The sequence below is a fragment of the Camponotus vicinus genome, unplaced genomic scaffold (assembly GCF_025532165.1).
Source record: "Camponotus vicinus isolate PSW18456_S1 unplaced genomic scaffold, iyCamVici1.0 SCAF_3, whole genome shotgun sequence".
Taxonomy (NCBI): Eukaryota; Metazoa; Arthropoda; class Insecta; order Hymenoptera; family Formicidae; genus Camponotus; species Camponotus vicinus.
The window spans coordinates 13,283,698-13,292,372 of NW_028141967.1; the positions used below are offsets into that span (position 1 = coordinate 13,283,698).

Below are 8,675 nucleotides of genomic sequence, written 5' to 3' on the forward strand. Positions count from 1 at the left end.
TTTCTTAAGAGAAAATTTTCACATTTAGACTTTGCATCACATTTCCTCCGTTTACAATACATGTAAGAAAAAACTAAAGATACTTTTATTATATAATTCAAACCCAAACTATCGATTAAGCCTAGTAAGAATTCGATCCGTTCAGCCGTTATAAGAGAAATGATAATCTGAGGCACTCTCAACTATCCGATTCGCGTATAAATACACGGGGTGCCTCGCTGTGCTTCGCGTGAACTTGGCGCGAGACACTACCATGTCTCTTGATCTTTGCGACAATCTTTGATAATCTTTGTCTCTAAAGGATTGATTTTCTTTTCTGCATAAACTTTTTAAGCATTTTTGATATTTTATTTTCTTATTTGCTTTCTCTTTGTTAGTCTGTTTTTTCTTCTTTTTTTCCAACACAAATGTTTGTTAGTTTGAAGAGTATCATAATCTTTTTTGCATCACCCTTCTCTCTTTGTTATTGTTTTCTTTTGGTGCTTCTATACACATAATGTATATTTCCATCACACACACATAATATGCATGTTTGCAACAGGATTAATTTTCTTAATGGTCTATTTTGAGTTATGTGCTGTTTAAATATTTTTAACAATTTGAGTACAGTTTGATTTTAATATATATTATTAATATGTTAACATTTAAATAATACTTTTTATTTTTATTTTTTTTTCTTAATTTACATTTGATGCTTGTAAGAAAAAGTTAAAATATAATATAATGCATGTTTTTTTTATTTTCATAGATGATGCATATTATCGAATTTTGTTTTTGTGTTTAAATATATTTAATAACTATTTAATTAAATATTATATTTACTGTGTATATCATATTATAATCGACATATATATTTTTTTACAATATATGTATGATATCTATTTATTTTTCTTGGTTACCAGCAGATGAAGGAACATCCAAAGCGCACCGTTACGAAACCTTCCCGCTATCGGACCACTTCCTCGGATGAATCACCGAAACACAGGAAGATCCCACCAAAAATCATCACATCTGAAGACATTGACGAAGATATCAGTCATCTAAGAAGAATTTTTGAGAATTCAGATAATTCAACCGATATGGACGAGAATAATTTTAATACTAATGTTTATACACAATCACATAAACACACAGACATACAATCACACATTCCTATCCATACGCAATCACAAATAAACATTCAAGCTTATACATCGACTATAACACCTTTAACATCACATCCACACACAGCTACCAACATTCAACCTTCTACATCCATTATAACACCTTTAATATTACATGCATATACATCTAGAAATATTCAACCTTATATATCTACTGTAACATCTTCATCACGTCCACACATATCCACACACATCTATTCAGGCCGTTGATATATCACATTCGATACATACATTATCCGCACAGTCTTCTATGGCCAGTCATACAGATAATACATATCAGTTTCAGAATTCAGAAACGTGGCCGGTACAGGAAAATTCCCAAATAAATGACTATCAGGTGGCTCGTGTTGAAATCTCACGGCCTATACAAGAAACGAACTACAATCGGTAAATTTATGGAACATATTTATGAAAATAGTGATTCTTAAATAAATATATTCGTTTGCGTTATATTACAAGAATGTAAACGTTATTCGTATGTTCGCAGGATAACGCAAGAAAAATTGAGCAGCATTGATGCTGAGCTTAAGTAAGTAAATCAAATGTATCGTATCTATTAACACGTGATCTCTATAATATGCTTTTATTATACTTTATTTACAGAAGAATGAATGGTTTGCTGCAAAATCTCTTGAGATGCGTGCAAAGTAATAATGACCGCAATCGCATACCACGTAAACCAGCCTGTTTGCCCATATCATCCGTAGCCGAGATGGATGCGTTTCAAACTATCGATAATAACGATTATTGTGAAGTTGTAAGTAAAATATAAAATAGATATAAAAATTTTCTGTCATGAAATATCCATTAACATCATTTTTCAACACTTTGCTTAAGTGGATTATTTCAAAAATCGGCGGATTTCATTTGAAGGAAGCGATAAATTTGTATCTAGAGAAGGATTACAAGAATCGGTAACGCCGTCATTCACTTGGGGTCGCGAAGAAAATTAACGGCCATTGTATAATACCCGCTTTATAATTGCAATTTATGGTACGATCTCTATTTTCAGTATATATTTAACATTAATATTGGGTGCATTCAGAAGCACGACTCCTCACTGAGCATTCAATGAACAACAAACAGTTGTTCGTGATTGGTCAACAAAAAATTGGTCTACAAACAAAATCTAAAAAAATAATCTAATGCTAATCACGAATCACTACTCACTAAACGGTCGTGCTTCATTTCAGAATACGTTGAAAATGTCCCGTTGCCAGTTGCCAAATCGTTGCGATTCAATTAGCATCAAGCTAGTTCAACGCTGATTAGATGAACGCAATGGTTTGGCAACTGGCAACGGGACATTTGCAACATATTATTGGAATGGCCCTAAATGCAATCACATTGTATTATATATAATATTAATATTACGTACCTCGCGTTAATAATATAATGTAATTATTGTATGTTTCTTTTTCAGAAGCGGTGAGCAGCAATCATTATTTCGATAAGCCAACTCGGTCAGAATTCCAACGTCAAATACGAGAAGCTCTTAGAACAGCCAAAGAGAGATGCAGAAGTAAGACGCGTATGCGACGTATATGACATGCTGGCAATCACAGGCGTGATTTTTGAAACGACGATGTTCCGGAAGAAGAAAGAGTGGATGAGTAAGAATGCGTAAGACGTGTAGACGGTCTTTATGGAAAGATAAGTAAAAATCTTCTGCTTATTTTTCAATCTTTTCATAATTTAATATATTAACAGTTTCATTTGTTCTTGTATATTTTTATGTGTAGCTTTTCTTTCAGCAGACTTCGCTGTGGTCGCGAAGAAAGGTACTTTTCAGTACCAATTTCAATATAGAACGTTAAAACATTTTTGTTCGCATTTTAATCGGCATTTTTCAGTGCCACTTAATGTTTATTACGTAACATATATCGTTCACTTATTAATCGGCACTTTTCAGTGCCACTTAAATTTTTATTACGGCATATTGATCTTTAACGTTAAAATATATTCTCCATAGGTACGTCTTAATTTTCATTTTGTATGTTGCCAGGTTGCTTCGATAATTAAGGAGATCTTTCTAGAAGAAATTGCTGTAATAATTATATATAAATAATTATATATTATATATGTTGTTATAATTATGTAAATTATAAATCGTATTTATAATTGTATTTTTATAAATTGTAATAATTTTTAAATAATTTATATTATTAATATGTTATATAATTTACGATATATAATTATGTTATACAATTTATGTATTTTTTATAATGTATGTGTAATTTTTGGAAATTTGTAAAAAGAAATTTTATATATTTTTTGTTCTCTCCACAATAAAGCATTACATATACATTGTATACCTTATTTACTATCTTTTATTAGTAAAAGCGAAACGAGCAATATAAATTAATGACGGTAGATCCTGTTCGATTTCTGCCGATAATCTACTACCAAGTTATACCGCAGACTCTGCACGATTTCTGCTGCCAATCTGCTCAATATTGTCTGTCAACAGGATCTGCGCACTTTCTATTATCAATCTTCTCACATTACCTGTTAGCAGGATCTGCACGGTTTCTGTTGTCAATCTGCTTACATCGCCTATCAGCAGGTTCTGCCGACAGAACACGAATTTAATGTGGACACAGATGGCTACGGTTTTGGTGTGGGATTCTGATCGAATCTGCTGCCAATCTGTTGCCAATCTGCTAGCATTTTATTATCTGGGTTATGACGGATCGGATACAAGAAACAGCCAAAGGTGGCGCGATTCACTGTCAGACGCGGGTGCTTACGCGGGGCGCCTGCTGCGATCAGCTGATCGCTACATATGATGTACACACATGCAAATACATACATTCTCACTCTCTCTCCCTCTCTTTCTCTCTCTCTTTCTCATTTGCTCACTCACTTGTAGTCATTATTACTGTTATTATAATTATTATTTACTTTTTATTATTATTTACACTTTTGCTTTAATTATTATCATTTTTCTAAATTGTACTGTTTTTTTTTTACGAGAGAGGGGAAAATACATTTTATGCATACTCACCGGCCAGTCGGGACTCGAGTACCAAGTCGAATTACCAACTCGGTACTCCCTACCCACTGAAAACCCCTCTCTTTCGCGAATTTTCTCTAACACTGTTTATTTGACATCCCGAAATCTGTTTCCACACAACACCAAAGAATAGTTATTACCTTGTTCGATGCATTGCTGTAATTTCTTGAGAAATGAATTTTCCGACAGATCGTACTTTCACTCAAATTGAACGTATATATCACGTTCTAAGGGACAGAGATCCACACCAAATAATTAATCGAAAGTTCTTTTTTCTTTTATAAACTGTATTCTTTTATAAACTTCAACATAATCACATTCATTTACTCACTCGATAAGACGAGAAATTTACCAATGACTCTATCACTAATCACTATCAATCACTGTCGAATAATCACTGTTGGCAATTAAAAACCACTCGATTAAAGAAACACACGCGCACATACGTTCTTACACAACGCGACGATTTTTACCCGGCGACAGCAAACAGTTTTTGATTATGGTAGGTTACAGTAGGATAAGGTACTAACAGCGCTGTCGAACGTAAACATGTGTTTGATTGAAGAACGCAGCAATTTAGCGTATAATATTATTATCATATGATATTTATACATCGTATGATATTTGTTTCAAAATTAATTAAAATAAATAAGTTTTTAAAATGTTTAATACTTTGACTATTAATATTAAATATTGTTATTAATACTAAATATTTATTTATTATTATTAAACAGTATTATTAATATTAAATATTTATTTATTATTATTAAATATTATTATTAATATTAAATATATTTATTTATTATTATTAAATATTATTAAACTATTATCTGATTGAAAATCGATCACAATATGAAAATATATCATTAAATTGCAGCGTTTTAATCTCTCTTGATTTTTTTTATGATTGTGAAAACGAAAGAAAATGTTTCAAATGTTCGAAAATATTGATCGCTCTGAAAAGAGCGGATTGTTTCTGATCTCCCTAAAAAGGGTGGATTGATTTTAAAATTTTACAGTACGTGCTCGAAATGGCCCCCATCCATCCTAACGCAAGCTCTCATGCGTTTCAATAAATTTCCTTGGACATTCTCCATTACGTCTTCTTCGATAGACCATATGGCATATCGCAATCTTGTTTCCAAATCTTCAATGTCTTCAGGGAGCGTTTTATAAATTTTTTCTTTGCAGTGTCCCCAAAGAAAAAAATCCAATGGATTGAGATCCGGAGATCTTGCAGGCCAACGTATCGGACCATATCGACCCATCCAACGTCCAGGAAACTCGTTGTTTAAGTAATTCGTCACTCAATTCTGGCATTGTGAGGTCCAGCATTGTCTTGTTGAAATATAATTTTGTTTCTTTCCAATAACGGCACTTCTTCTAGGAAATCTGGTAGATTATTTTTTAATAAGTCTACGTATGTTGTACTGGTCAAAATATCCGGGAGAACAACTGGGCCTAGTATTTCAGTGCCCATGATTCCAGCCCAGATATTGAGCTTCCAACGAGTCTGCAAATTCCTGACTCGTGTAACTCTGGGATTTTCATCGCTCCACAAATGCATCTTATGAGAATTAAATAATCCTTCTCGTGTAAATAGCGATTCATCGCTAAATATTATACGAGAAGGGAATCTGGAATCTCTATCCACGGTCCTCAGAAAATTTTCGCAAAATACTTTTTTCAGAAGATAATCTTTTCGTCGTAAGTGTTGCATGCGGGTATAGTGAAATGTGTGCAATTTTTCTTCTCGCAATATCCTCTGTACTGTCGAATACGATAAGTTATGCTCTCGAGTAATACTCCGAATACTTGTTTCAGGTTCCTGCTCGAGAGCACGAATAACTGTTTCTGTATTCCGCAAATTTTTTGCGATTTCGTCCAACGTCATGTTTGTTCGGGGAAACGTTGCCCGTTTCGTACAATCTTTGAGCTGCTCCAAGGGTAAATATTTACCTTTACACAGCCAGCCCCAAATGACTTGACCTTGACATATATTATCAAGGTCACTGCCCTGAGTAATATCCAAAAGGTTTTAGGCGTCGCTCGTTATTAAAAAGTTATAAACAAAAGAAGTTTTATAAATTTTATAGAATTTTTGGACACCATGTACAATAATAGACCTTTCAGGTAAATATGGAGAAAAGGTTCATACTTTTATGTCATCTTTTCGTTATATTCTATTTATGTGTTTGCATTTTTTGTTTACATTTGCTCATCACGGTTTCATATTATATTTTACTTGTGTGTTTATATTTTTTTGTTTACGTTTGCTCGTTGCTCTTCCACGTCGCTAAACTATAGAATTATTGTTTAGTTTCACTAAATAAAAATTGTACTTTTTATTTTACCTAAACTTTTAATAAGTGTTTGTATATAATTTCCTTCATTTGACAAAATACATGCGTGGACACCACATGTTCCGCCCCCTCTACGAGGGGGCTCCACTTTCGGAAGATATAACCTAACCCAACCCGTGTCTGAAGTATGGAATATACCTAGCTGCGCAGAAAGTTGCAAACTTATATAAACTATATGAACCATGTAAAGCAAAATGTCATATATCAAGGTATTTCCTACACTTCAGACACAGGTTGGGTTAGGTTATATTTTCCGAAAGTAGAACCTCCCCGTAGGGGGGGCGGAACATGCGGTGTCCACACATGTACTTTGCAAGACAAAGCAAAGTTTACAAATACGTATATTCTATTAAATATATGTATTTCTTCTTGAACATACATGATGTGGTAAAATTATATTCTATTTATGAAACTCTTTTTGTTAATAACTATTTAATAAATAACAAGCGGCTAAAACCTTTTGAAAGTTATTCAGAAAGATGACCTCGGGAAATGTAAACAGAAAAATATAAACATATTTAGAATGTAACGAAAAGATGATACAAGTAAGTATAAAATTTCAAAATCGCATATCTCAGGAACGAAGAGAGACCGCCACAAAATTGAAACGGTGTATGACTCAGAATAATGAGCTTTACAACATATGTCAAGATCATTAGTGAGGTTGTACCTTTTCTCCATATTTACCTGAAAGGTCTACATATTATTGTACATGGTGTCCAAAAATTCTATGTTTATAAAACTTCTTTTGTTTATAATTTTTTATTAAACAACGAGCAACGCCTAAAACCTTTTGGATGTTACTCAGGGCAGTGACCTTAACAATATATGTCAAGGTCAAGTCATTTGGGACTGGCTGTGTAAAGGTAAATATTTACCTTAAAATATTCAGGTAATTATGCACTTTACGGACGACCTCACCGAGTTCAATTATTTGACATATGTTGTCAAGCTCACTCTCCTGAGTAAGTATCAGAAGGTTATAAGTGTCGCTCACTATTTATTAAAAAGTTATTAACGAAAAAAGTTTTACGAATTATGTGCAATTTTTAGACATTATGTACGTTTTAAGAGTCAAGGTGAAATGTACATGCGTGGATACAGTGTGTTCCGTCCCCCCCCCCTACGCGGGGGCTCCACTTTCGGAAAATATAACCTAACCTAAACCTATTTCTAATTTAAAACTAAAATTTGGTTTGAGATGAACTTTGCTTCGCGTGAAAAGTTACAAACCCATGTGAACTTCGTTTTATCTTGCAAAGCACATGCTTGGAGACAGTAGATTCCGCCCCACCTACGGGGAGGCTCCACTTCCGAAGATATAACCTAACCCAAACCTATTCTGATTTAAACCAAATTTTAATTTTTAATCAGAAATAGGTTTGGGTTAAGTTATATCTTCCGAAGAGGGGGCGGAACTGACTGTCACCAAGCACGTACTTTGCAACACAAAACAAAGTTTACTCTACATTTAATGATGACCTTCGCTATATATTAAACATATATTCCATCAAATACACCTTTTTAAACGTACATGCTGTGGCAAAATCATATTATACTCATTAAACTTTTTTTGTTAATAACTTTTTAATAAATAGTGAGCGACACTTAAAACCTTTTGATACTTACTCAGGAGAGTGAGCTTGATAACATATGTCAAGATCATTGAAATCGGTGAGGTCGTCCGTAAAGTGCATAATTACCAATATTCATTTTCCGATTATCTTACCTTAATACTTTTATGTACAAAATAATGAGAGGAATCAATTGGTGTAAAGAAAACACATAGTTATTTTTAAGAAAAAATATGTAATTGTTAATTGCAAATTACATATTTTTTCTTCGAAACCTTCACGTGACCTTCAAGTAACTATTCAAGGTCAAATTAATGACATCATCTTATGTCCCCCTTGAAACCATACAACTTTTGTCTGAAACATTTTTGCTGAAAATGCTTCGTTGAAGAATTATCGAGGTGCGTTTTTTAAAATGGGACACCCTGTATATATATATATATATATATATATATATATATATATATATATATACAGGGTGATTCTGAATAACTTTATGTTTTTGCCAAAACATAATCTTGACCGAATTCTAAGACGATTTTTCCTTTGGCAAAATTTC

General features: G+C 33.0%; 1 pseudogene; it reads left to right on the top strand.

Annotated features, from left to right (window-relative positions):
- Positions 1-1,079: 1,079 nt before the first annotated feature.
- On the top strand, positions 1,080-2,780 carry LOC145969412 (uncharacterized; annotated as a pseudogene).
- Positions 2,781-8,675: the final 5,895 nt, after the last annotated feature.